Source organism: Pteropus vampyrus, unplaced genomic scaffold (genome assembly GCF_000151845.1).
Source record: "Pteropus vampyrus isolate Shadow unplaced genomic scaffold, Pvam_2.0 Scaffold38, whole genome shotgun sequence".
Taxonomy (NCBI): domain Eukaryota; kingdom Metazoa; phylum Chordata; class Mammalia; order Chiroptera; family Pteropodidae; genus Pteropus; species Pteropus vampyrus.
This window is the reverse complement of record NW_011888819.1, coordinates 1,376,569-1,390,039: the sequence shown is the minus strand read 5'-3', so window position 1 is coordinate 1,390,039 and position 13,471 is coordinate 1,376,569. Positions and strand designations below refer to the sequence as shown.

The following is a 13,471-nucleotide window of genomic DNA, read 5'->3' as shown; positions in this document are numbered from 1 at the left end:
CAGCATATCAACTGTCTTTGGGAAGATAATCCTTTCCTAAGTCGAGGGCTGCTTACTATTTCATTTTATCAACTTTGTAGTCGGTGAGTGTTTGTAGTCGTATAATTGCTTGACCTTGTCTGCAAGGTCGGGCTTAGAAACATGAATGAAGTATTAACCTCATAAAGACATTGAATAAAAATAAGCAGCCTAGACCTCTAAGTTGAATTTGACCTTGTAGCTCCTGTTTTTACATAGAATTTATAATAAAGGTGTATCTCAGCTGTTAAAAGATGACTGGAAGGAAGAAAGGAAGGGAAGGAGCGAGGAAAGAAGGAAAGAAAAAAAAGGAAGGCAGGAGGGACAGAGGGCAAGAGGGAAGAAAAAAAGAAAGGGCTGACGTGATCTAATAACAGTTTCCACATTATAAACCTACTTCCCTGCCTTCAGTTCCATCATTACTGAATCCGTGGTAAAAGCTGTAAATGCAACAATGTGAAATGTAACTCATTCATTCATTTATTCATTCTACATTATTTTTACAGTCTCCCTCACTGTGCCTATTTTTTCTTTTAAAATATTACTAAGTAGCCTGCAGAGGGTGCACTTTCCTTAACTTAGGTCTTTCCAACCAAAAGAGGGCATACTGTTTTATACGGTTAAAAACTGTTATCCAATGAAAAGAAGTAAAGGAAGCGTAACCTTTTTTCTTTCCTCTACCAAATGTCACAACATGGAATATGTAAATAGAAGTCTCTTTTAGCTTCTTTGCTAATAGAAAAATTAATCTCGATGACTTCTTTTCTTTAGGTGGAGGTAGGATTGTCAAGCCTGTGTCCTCCCTCGCAAACTGGGATTTTTTTCACTGTTAAATCCTTTTTTCCTCATTTGTGTGTGTGTGTGTGTGTGTGTGTGTGCGTGCGTGCGTGCGTGCGTGAGCATGTGCACACGCGTCCTCTCTTTCTATACCAGCACTGTCTAATAGAAATATAATGCAAGCTGCATATGTAATTTCAAAAAATTTTTTAGTAGTCGACATTAAAAAGGTAAAAAGAAACAGGTAAAATTAATTTTCAAATACATTTTATTTACTCCAACTTATCTAATTTTTATCATTTTGACATATAACCAATATAAAAATATTAATGAAATATGTTCTTTTTTTTGGTACTATCTTCAAAGTCTGGTGTGTATTTTATTCTATGTCACATCTCAACTTGGACTGGTTACATTTCAAAGATTCAGTAGCCCCATGTGACCTGTGGCTACTGTATTCAACAGCACAGTTCTATATTTTTCTTCTTTCATTCACAATTTCCCCTATAACTAAACTAACAGAAAAGTGTGTATTACAAAATGGTGTTATATATGTAGGGACTCTCACGTCTAATTATCTGCTAATTTGGATCATGGACGAGATATGAGAAATGACCCATGTTCCTTGGAGAGACTGTCATCTACCAATTCTGAGGTCTTTTTAATAGAATGTAAACAATATTTCTTAGCTAGTCAATTTGTAAGTGGCTCTCATTTCTTCTATTTCCATATGAGGTATAGATTTTAATTAAAACTTTACCGAGGACTATGTGCTAATCGTTTATCTATGTGATTCCATTTAATAGCCTTTGGATTACGACTGTTATTATCACCTCAATTTTAAAGATGAGGAAACTGAGGATGAGAAGGGTTAGAGAGCTGTCTGGCATGACCCAGCCGGAACACAGCAGAGCAGAGATTTCTCGCTAGGCCTGCATGACTCCAAATCGTGGCTTCTTCAGCTTTATGCGTGGTGTTTCCCAAGTTGTGGGCATATTAATTGCAAGTTTAGGATGTTGGTAAAGAGCAGTTTCTCCGTTGAACTTCCAAAATAAAAACCTGGGCCTTCTGACTCCAAGCCCAGTGCTCTTTCCTCCTATTAGAAATGTTTCCAGATTTAAACTCCAGTTTATGAGACCATTCACGATCCTCTAAAGAGGAGGCAAGAGGTTTCAAATCCTTCTCAGGGCAAGAAAGAACTGACATTAAAAGGTTTGTTTTGGGCCATTTGTCTCATCGTGACTTTGATTTGGCCTTGATCTTTATTTAGCATTTCAGTTTTATGCTCTGCAACAAGTTTGGCCATGTCGGAGGACCAGCCAAAGGTCAGCAAGTTGGCTGCTGGTGGGTGGATGATCGCTCAGAAGCCAAAGTCTATTACTGTGTCTTGGAAATCCCCGGCTCACCTCTGGATGAGGGTTGCATCCACCCTCTGGAAGTTGTGGGCTTTGCAGGCCGTTAGCACCATCCTCCCGAGGAGCCCAGTACTGGTGGGGCGGCACTTCATTCTGCAGGGCCCTGGGTCACAGCGGGTCGATGGCTGGCTCTGTGGTGTCCTGGGTGTCCTCTTTCTCCCTTTTTCAGTCAACGATTCTGATTCTGTTTTACTTTCTCATTAGGGGCTGGGCTTTAGAGGAGAAAGACTATTCCCAAATTTGTTTAATTGTGCTTTTTTTTTTTTTTTACTTTTCTGATATGAGTACAAACCTCCCTGACAACTTTGATTAAGGCTCACGATTACTATCACAAAACTTTTATTTCCAAGGAATAGCTCATGCCAGCATCTATGGGTAGGCTTACCCTAATCTTGGATACACACACATTTTTCATATTGAACACTCTGTTTAAGTATTCCTACAACTATTACTTCTCAGCTAATTAATTGAATTTGTTCCAAAAGCAATGATATTGTTCAAGGTTAGAACTATCCCCTCCATAACCTGTTTCATAAGATAATTCTCTTTATCTATGAAAAAGAAAAATCTGTGTTCGAGTTTCAGCTCTGCTATTTGGCAGGCAGTGACCTCGGGCACATCAGATAACCTCTGTGAATCTCAGTTTCCTTGCTAGTAATATGGGAACGATGGTATTACCTTTTTCGTAGGATTAACGTGAGGAACAAATGGCATATATGAAAGTGCTTTGTACACTGTGGACTATTCAAACCTCAGTTTATGTGACAGTGTCACATATCTGTGAACACTTGAATGTATATGGACATGATTATGTATCATGATTTAGGCTGGAACTGGTCAAGGCTGTAGTTATTACTCTGAGGCAGTGGTTCTCAATGGGGATCAGTTTTGTCCTCCCCACCACCCAGGGGATATTTTGCAATGTCTGGATATATTTTGGGGCATCACATTAGGGGGATGGTACTGGGTTCTAGTAGGTAGAAGCCAGAGACTCATCTAAACATCCTACAGTGCACAGGATAACACCCCACAACAAAGAAGTGTCTTTCCTAAAATGTCAGCAGTGCTGAGTTTGAGAAACCCTCATCTAGAACAGTGTTTCTTAAATGTTAGCATGTGTCAGAATCACCCGGAAGGCCGGGCTTATTAAAACACCCATTGCTGGGCACCATCCCCGCATTTTCTGATTCAGAATGTCCAGGGTGGAGTACAAGGATTTGCATTTCTAAGATGTTCCCAGGTGATGCTGGCGTGGGACCACACTTAGAGAACCATTGCTTAGAGACAATTCCATCATTAAGCTTTGGTCAGTTTCACAGGCTGCTTCGCTGAGGCAACCAAACAAAGTCATGACCTTACCAGTTAAATGGTACAAAATTTGCACCAGTAAGTGGAATAATCTGGCTCTAAGCTCAAATCATTTCTGTGATCTATGTGTGATTACAGGCAACCACAGAGCTTTGCCTGGACTGCCTCATGGAGGGAAACAGCCCTCGCCACTCCAGACTCGGTGCACAGCTAGTGCATTACAGTTTTCTGGAGTGAGTTGCACTCAAGGACTCAGCCCCACCCCATCCAGCCATGCTCTTATGCGTAGCTTCCATTCTAGCCCAAGTGCCTCCATTCTGAGTTCCCTTTTCTGGGGGCTTTGGCTAAGACACTTTAACTCACTATTCCATTCCTAGCCCTTCCTTTTCTCCCTCACCCCAGCCTATAGGTCCATGAAGAGTCAGGAAACTTTTTTGGGGGTGCTCCTTTTGCTCATGAGTAGATTGCTCTGTTCTGCATGCCACTTGGTCTTTGTCTGTCTCCTTTGTCTCTCGCTTGCACTGTCGTGGTAAGTTAATAAAGACTTGATTGTTACTCTGTTTGACTCATTGTCCTGACCACCTCGAAACCTGATTGTTCGACAGCTAATATTAAGTATGTTCCTTAACCTACAGTCTCCCCCTGAACCCACGTGCTGTGAATACAAATCTTATGGTACAAAAATATCTGGTGTGATTGGCTATTCTGGAGCAGTGGTTCTTAGCTGTATATTGGTGTTACCTGGGGATTTTGTTAAAATGCAGTTCTAATTCAATAGGTCTGGGGTCGGGGGAGGGCTTGAGAATCTTCATTTCTGAAAAGTTCTAAGATAGTGTCAATTCTGCTGGTCCAGGGACCACACTTTGAGTAGCAAGACTAATGTTTCAAGGAACTGACAGTTTCTTTAAAGGAATTAAATAAATACATGGAGACACACAAAACAATTAGAGTGATAGCACTTGGTGGTAGCAGCTGTTTTGAAGACTTTTTTTTAAAATGAGGTGATTTTAGAACAGTGGTGCTCAATCCTGGCTGCATCTGAGGAGTTTATTATTTTTATATGGAAATGTATTTTTGGAATTAGGTGAGAAATGAGCTGATCTGGGACTGAAAATATCACAGTTCTAGCTTAGCAATCGGCATTCTGAGCTGTGGGATCTTAGAGAAGAACAATGTCTACCAGCTGGATCCTTTCTGTTAAAAAGTGAGAGTGAGAACATGTACTATGCTTTAACATTATGTTGACAATACTCACAGATACATTGTCAGCTTCAAATGAGAAAGTATGAGAGAAAACACTATTTATTTGTTCATTCAAAATATTCATTTGGTGCCTCCCCTGGTCCGAGCACCATTGTACATCAGTGAAAAAGGGCTATAGGCCCTGGCCTCGTGCAGCTTTGAGTCTGGTGGTGAAGACAAGCAACAAAGAGGCAATGATGCAGGGTGAGTGTTATGATGGGGAAGCACGGGATGTCATGGGAGATGACAGCAAGTGAATGAACCTTCATCTAAAGTCAGGAAGGACCTTCCTGAGAAAGTGATGTTTAAGCTGAGATCTGAAGGCAAGGGCTCCCGGCAGGGGAACGATATGTCCAAAGGGCCAGTTCTGAAAAAGCGCAGTGACCAGAGAGAGTGTTCTGTCTGGAGCACGAAGAGTGAAGGGGGTGTGGTTCCTTGTGAGTTCAGAGAGGTACCAGATTCAAAAGAACCCATTTGGTTACAGGTGGCAGAAGCCCAGCTCCCAGGGCTTAAGTATGAAAGGGAAATTGTTGGCTGATTGAAGTCCATGAATGGAGCTGGCCTCAGAGACAGGGACAGTTTCTCTCCTCTACTTTCTTCTCTGTGCTGGTCTCGCTCTCTCCCATTTCAGACGCGCTGCCTCTATATGACTGGAAAACGACAGGGCATCATTTGAGGCAGCTCCAGGTTTACGGCATCCCAGTTTAGTTGCTACAAAGGAAAGCGAGGTCTCCTTTCTTCCAGGATGTGTGTAAAGTCCCAGATAAGAAATCCGATTGTATCGTATACCATTCAAGTTAAATGGTTGTGGCTGGAGGACAGGAAGAGTATTGTGACTGGTTCTTTCATCAAAATCACAGGTAAGGGGAAGAGATATTACCTTAGGGAGAAAAGAGTTTCAGACAGAACCCAAAAATAGTCAGTACAATCATCTAGTATGTATACAGAGGGAGTGCACGTGCCATGGTAAGACCTGAAGGTTTTTATTAAATACAGCTTAGATAATAAGTTTGGTTCTGAGTGCTAAATTGGGTTTGTTGAGGTATATATGGACTATATGCTAGTCAGCAGATATTTGGGGCTCACTTAAGGAAAATGAGAAGAGAAAGCAAGAAAAAAAGAGCTTTCATAAATTGAAGAGCTTTTATAACAAAATATGCTAGAACAAAATTTAAATTTATTTTCAATGTCAATATCACCACTGCAGTTTCCTTTAAGTCAGCCTTGAGATACCTGCTAAGTACCTGTGGTGTGATGACAACTTCAGTCCTTAGGCCAGAAGACAGATTTATTACCAGTTTGTTTAGGTCATAGTACTCACTTCCAAGTCCTTTTGAAATTAATCATTCCTCCTATAGGCATTATGGTCAAGTAACACGATTTATAGTTATCATAGTGATTGAGTTCACATAAATTAGGAAGAAGAGCAATATTCCAACTTAATTAAAACATGAAAGGATATAGTTTATATGATGTTTACAATTGGTCAAAATGGATTACTCATTAATGCTATAATATTGGGATTAACAGAAATAGGAAAGTCTTGATTTTTTTTCAGACTTTAGTTCAATTAACAGACACTAGTTAATAGTAGACAAGATCATCATAGCGTATGTGAAAACAAATTGTAGGCGCTGTAAATTGTCACGTCTGTATAATTTGGATTACACAGACATAACAATGGATTACGGGGGAAAACGTCTAGGGGGCATATAACCTAGAATTGTGCGATCCAATATGGTGGCTACATAAGTTTAAGTTATTTAAAATACAATAAAAAATCTTCTTTCGTCACACTAGCCATACTTCAAGTACTCAGTGGGCACACATGGCTAGTATCTGCCAGACTGGGCAGCACCTGTATAGAATATTTCCATCGTCACGGAAAGTTCTGTTGTACGATGCTAATCTAGACCGCATCAATGGGTCAAGTGCTTTTTCTTTGGGATGAAATTAGCTGTTCTCTCTCTTCGTGCTTCCAGTAAGTTCTGCCAACTCTACCTTTAAAACACATTCCAAATCTATCCACTTCTGCCATCTTCTACTGCCACCCTTTGAGGCACAGCCATTACCATCCCCCACCTGAACGACTGCAATAACCTCCTGACTCACCTCCTCATTTCCATTCTTTCCATCTATATATCATCTCCATAGAGGATCTAGGATGATCTGTTAAAAACACAGATCAAATGTAAACTTTTTAAGAAAAAAAGAATACCAGAGAAGGACACTTAACATTTTTTGAATTCTCACTATTTACACCACTGTGCACTGTTCTTTCAAATAAAGTACCTTCTTTAATCTTCATAATAATACATGAGGGAGGTATTATAACGTCTTTCTTTTTGCATAGGTAGAGATTAAGGCTCAGAGAAAGCAAGTCACTTGTCTGTGTTCATCCAGCTAGTAAGTGGCAGAGCTGTTGAGGAAATGAATGAATGAATGAATGAATGAATGAATGAATACATGAATAGCAAAGTCCATAAGCTTACAACTAAAGTACCTTGCCAAACATTATTAAACCCTAAAGATTTGTTATTTCTTTCTTTTGAGGAAGAGAGAAACTCTTTGTATCTTTACCTTATCTGTTTATTTACTTGGACTTTGCGTCCTCAGTTATGAGTAGAGCGGTCTCCTCACCAGGTTAGAGTGGGAGATCTTTATTACTTTAACTTCCAAAGAGGCCAAAGTGGCACAGAGTTTTGGCATGGCTTATACTAAAAGAGTCCCCTCCATGACCGAGTCTATTACAAATGATTTAGAAGAGTATGCTAGTGATCTATTTCTGTTACAAATAACCCCACAAGTTAGCAGCTTAAAACAGCAACATTTTCTAATCTTAGAGTTTCTGTGGGTCAGGAATCTAGGTGCAGCTTAAATGGATACCTCTTGCCCAGGATTTTTACAAAGCTGTATAATATCTCATGCAGAATGTCATTTATATGGGTGTGAAAAGCAGGAGGCAGGATCATTGAGTACTTCTCAGCCTCCATAATTGTGTGAGGCAATCTCTCATAATAAGTTCCTTTTTATATATCTGTATCTTATTGGTTCTGTTTCTCTGAGGAACTCTGACTAATACACTGGGTCTGTGATGACATTATCAAGACACTGAATTAATCAACTCTGGAGCTAGCCTACCTCATTTCTCCCCAGTACCTGATCTCTCAAAGTACACCCTCATATTGGTTAGTTCTCTGAGTGGGGTTTTGGTTATTTGCAGCTTAATCATATAACTGTCTACTTGAACAAAGTAGCTCTGCAAGCAAAAGAAGCCCAATTCCTCTCAAAAACATTAATCTGTCAAGACAACTGGGGAACGTGTCAGTGGAGCTTGGTACATTGTAGGATGTTTGTAGCAAAACCTCAAACTGCCTCCACCTTGAATTACCTCCCATTCTCCACCACCATCTTCTCCTGTCCAGATTGGCACCAGTCTCCATGGGAGAGGAGCCGGAACACATTATTTGGGCTGCCCCGGATTCCCAGTGCCTCTAAGGCCACTCACAACAAATTAGGGACCTGGGAGGAGAATGGACTCAAAGAACACTCTTGATTGCTATGGCACGCCCATTGCTTTCATGCTGGCCTTGTTACTTGTCCCCCTCTGGCCTGTGCGGAGAGGAGGCCTGGCCCGGTGGGGTCACAATTGTATTGCTGGGGCCACTCCCACCTTTAGCTTGGCACTGACTAGGTGAAGGGTGGGCTTTGCATTTTGCACTTGTTCTCTCCATTTCTGGGGTTGGTTTTGGACACAAAACACTTCTGTGACTCTTTCTCTTGCACAAGGCATCTCTTGCTTGCTTTCTTGGTAAGTGACCCTGAGTTTCAGGGGTCACATGACAAAAGTCAAGGTAAAGAAGATATTTCTGTATGTTTTTCTTAGGAACCTTTGCCAAATTCCTCTGTCTTAGGTAAGCTCTCATCTTTCTTGGCTTTCCAACCATCTGGCCATCCAGTGGTTCTAATTTGTGTTGAGAGTTCTCGTCCATACAAACTCTTGCTGTGATGTTTTTCACCTTACACATTTTCCTGCAAACCAGCCTCAGGCCTTGTGTCTTCCAAGGCTGGGTTTCTCAAAGGGTGATCCTTGGACCCACAGCATCAGCACCATACCTTAAAAACAGCAAACAATTCCACTTCTGGGTATTTATTCAAGGAAAATGAAAGCACTATTTCGAAAAGATATATGCGCCCCATCTTCTTTGCAGCATTATTTACAATAACCAAGACATTGAAACAATCTTAAGTGAATAGATAAAGAAAATTATATATATATTTATATATCTATGTATATATAAAAATAATTCAGCCATAAAAAAGAAGGAAATCCTGTCTTTTGTGACAATATGGGTAGACCCTGGGGGCATTATTCTAAGTGAAATAAGTCAAGCAGAGAAAGACAAATACTATATGATCTTAGCATATGTGGAATCTAAAAAAAAAACAAAAAACTGAGCTCATAGATACGGAGAACAAATTGGTGGTTATCAGAGGCAGGGTTCGGGGTTGAGGGACATAAATGAAGGTGGTCAAAAGGTACAAGCTTCCTGTTAGTTATAAATAAGTCCTGGGGTCATAACGTACAGCATGGTGACTGTAGTTAACAACACTGTATTGTATATTTGAAAGTTGCTAGGAGAGTAGATCTTGAAAGTTCTCATCACAAGAAAGAAATTGTAACTATGTGTGGTGATGGATGTTAACTAGACTTACTGTGGTGATCATTTCATTCTATTATTATGTTGTACGCCTGAAACTAATATAACATATATTATATGTGTGTGTGTGTGTGTGTATCAATTCTATCTCAATTTAAAAAAATAAAACACATTTTCCCCACCTCAAGTTTCCCCTATGTTCTCCTTTCAGAAATATCCTCCGGGTCTCCTCTCAGCAAGAGCCATGATTTACATTTAAACTATTGCTGTCCTGGCAGAAAACCCCTTTGCATACCTTTAAACGCGTAGTCATTTCGTTTCCAATTGCAGGGCGGGCTGAACAGTAAGCAAATCTTCCACGGGGAGGCGGGCAGAGTCTGCGCAGGGCGGCCTTACCCACAGACGTGAATTTGAGAACCTTCTTTGCTCAAAGGGAAAGCTTGTCTGGATTAGACAGCTCCTGCGTAGAAACTTGACACTGTCCCGGGCCGGCAGTATTTGGAATCACACACAGGAAAGGGCTGCGTATTTGTTAACCTGCCTAAATGACAGAATGTGTGTATGGCCGTCTCTAATTACAGCACTCCAGGAAGCATCACCCCGAAAGTACGCTGCAGTGAACCCAGCACGTCCTCCCGCTAATCCTCATTAACCGAGGTGGGGATTCTCTTTCTGCGGTACCATCTTCTCAATGGTCTCCTTCCTGCAGTCTTTTCATGCCTTGGTGACTCACTGGCCTATCTTCTGGGAGCACTTGGGCCTCCCTTTACCTCTCATCAGATACATTCAACAGTTTAACAGATACTTGTGAATAACCAGCTCTCTTTAGTCAAACTCTGCTCCCCACTCCCCGATAGCCACAGATAGGATTTCTTACCCTGGGAGGCATGTGTTTCTTGAGGAGAAGGAAAGAAGCTCTCATTAGCAGCCTCCTGTTGCACCAGGAGTCATTTGGTTTCCAGTCAGGTATCCAGCCCCAGCTTAGTGGTGGAACCCCGTTCCTGATTAGCTTCTGCACTAATCTTGATCTTTTGCTTGGTATCTCCAGAGCTCGTCTTGGGGGCTTTTATGCTTAAGAGAGGCTTTTCTCTCTGATCTGTCTCAGCCCTCTTACAGGTGTTCTTTCCTTCTCTTCCACCTCTCCCCCAGGCCATGCTGATTATTGCCCTTCCACAGGTTAAATGCTGTCTTTCGTTTTTTACCCTGGCTCACTCATAGCCCCTCCGGCTCTGAGCTGAAAACCAATATGATATAGATGAGATCTTTGGTCCTGAGGAGGGGTTTCCTGCTTAGCTATGGAGTCATACTGAAAAACTAACAACCTCAGTGAAACGTGATTAGTGACCTAAGGGACATTCAAGTTCTATGGAATCCTTGAGGAAGGAGCAAGTATTGTTTACCTGGGCACGTGGGGTAGTGACTAAACATCACATATAGAGGTTTAGGAACACGAAAACACATGATATTCTTGGGGAGGAGCTATAAGAAGTCCATCTACAAGGACATTCTTTTCATGGGGGAGTAGGAGTGGTGACATTCGAAAGTGCTTTCACTCATCTACCCACACTGCATTGGACTGAAGGAGAATCCTGCCCAGAGTTACCCCTTGGCTGGAATGCCTATGGCCCCACACTCTAACTCTTGGAGTTCGAGGGTGACTTGTTTTAGGGTAGGACAGAAAGAAGTTCTGCTCCTTAACATATTGCTGAAGAGAGCTCTCTGCAAAATAGGTCCTAGGCGGTCCTTCCCTGGTTCCTGGCCTTTTCTTCCCACAACTGAGATTCCTTGAACTTCCCTGTCTTCCTATCATCCCAGCGCCCAGTCTCTAGAATCAGGTGGGACAGGGCAACAGGTAACTCATACAAATTAGAAAAAGGCCACAGGAATTAGAAAAAAGCACCTTCCAGGCCTCAGCAAGCCCAAGGTTCTTTTGAAAGGCAGTCTTTCTGAAGAAAAGGTACCTCCTTCTCTAGGCAGATGGAGCTTAGCCATGGAGTCCTGGCTTGGAGAGCAGAGCTGAGCTGGATTCTGGCCCCACCAACTCCTCTTGATTTGAGGCTCTTGTGCAGATCGGGGTCTGCACAACCACATGAGGCAGCCCTGGGGCATGATCTCTGGCTCCAGTATTGCAAATCTTGCAATGTAATCACCACTGCCACTGGTTCCCCTCTGGCCTGGTGACTCAGCTCTGACCGGTTGGCGCTAGCTCTATGTCCCAGAGCAGTTCCTACCTTGTTTTGTTTCTGAGACCCCAACCCTACCAGTCTGCGTGTGGCCAGTCTGTTGGAGCCAACCTCTGCCCTGCTTTCTGCCCCATCGTAGGAACCTGTTTACACACTGCCAGTCATTTAAGTACAGATCCCGCCTTGCTCTTTCTCATCGCTTTGACCAGTCTTACCCAAGCTGTGGCTTATTTCTGAAGAAAGAAGTCAGGCCTGAGTAGGGGTTTCGGGCTGACTGCTAAGAGGAGGAAGGTGGATAGTGTTCAGATTCTGGGGTGTATGAAATTCTGTTTTAAAGAAAATTGTCCTGATCTGGATGGTGAAATCTCAGAAATAGAAGGAAACAGTATTGAAACTGCTGATAGCCTATGAAAAAGCAATTTCTCTCTCGTGTCCCTATTTTGTTGAGATAGAAAAATGATCTAAGTTAATTATAAAAATCCTATTTCTTTTTGCAGTGGTTGAGAGTAAGTATGTGGCCCAGTTCTGAGGAAGTCTGCTGAGGGCTTCTGGGAAAGATTTTTCTCTTTCACCACCCCACCTACCGTTGGAAGTTGTCACGTGGGGATGTGGTGTGGAGAGCTGCAGCAGCCACATTGAGACCATGAGAAAATAAAGTTACTAAAACAATAGGGAAGTGAATAAATAGCCCTGACTTTATTGAGCTATTAAAGAAACCAATCTTGCCTCTGGTTACTTCTATTTATCTATCTATTTATTTATTTATTTGTTTGTTTGTTTGTCTATCTATCTATCTATCTATTTATTTATTTATCTATTTATCTATCTATCTATCATCTATCTATCTATCTATCTATCTATCTATCTATCTATCTATCTATCTATCTGAACTGCACCTGGTTTTCCTAGGAGGTCTCTCGTCCAAGTACTAACCATGCCCAACCCTGCTTAGCTTCTGAGATCAGATGGAATCGGGCATGTTCAGGGTGGCGTGGCTGTAGCTTCTGGTTCCTTCTTGTTATATGAAAAGATAATTGTCCATTGGTTAAGTCATTTTTATTGAGTATTCTGTGAATGGCTGATGAAAATCTCTCAAGTGATATGGAAACTATTATTTGCAAGGCACTGTGCTAGATCTTCAAAATATTCATAACAACCCCATGCAGTATGTTTTGCTGTCATCTCTCTTTTGGGCTATGAGTAAACTGAAGTTCAGAAATGTAGTGTTTTGTCCAACAACATTGCAAGCAACATTTGTGTGTGTGTGTGTATGTGTGTGTGTGTGTGTGTGTATTTTAGTCAAAGTGAAACACCCACAGTTACCTTAGATAGAAGATGGTAATGGGACAGGGTTGGGCAGGAAACTGAGAGCCAAAGGAGGCCAGATGCTTTTCCACAGAGGACTTGACCTTTGACTCACAGCCCTCAGGAAATCTTGACTCTTTTCTTTAGTATTTGATTCTCAGCTGATGCAAGCCTTTTATTTATGTTTGCCCATTAGACAACAGGGCAGTTGGGCTGTTTTCACGTCTATAAAAGGCAGCGGAGCAGAGCGCTTCCTTTGATGCGTCCCGCCTCTGCTGTGGCCTTGCCATTCTCGGCTAACTTGGTCTTCCCCATGTTGAGCCTCTGGATCCCACTCCTAAAAGCTCTAATTTGGGGATCAGAACTTGAAACAGCCCCAAAGGGATCCTGTTTAGCTTGTCATTTAAATAGCTAAGCCCCTGCCACGACAATTTAAAGCCCTCTCACCTTTCATATAGCTAAGCAGTTCTTTTTTCATATTTGGCTGGTTTGTGAACGCAAAATCTCTGGTGGTTTTTTTTTTTTTTTTTTTTAATCCACTGCAATTTCACATCCAAAAAAA

General features: G+C 41.7%; 1 pseudogene; it reads right to left on the bottom strand.

Moving 5' to 3' along the window:
• Positions 1-12,491: 12,491 nt before the first annotated feature.
• LOC111738477 lies at positions 12,492-12,607 on the bottom strand (annotated as a pseudogene).
• Between the last annotated feature and the right edge of the window lie 864 nt (positions 12,608-13,471).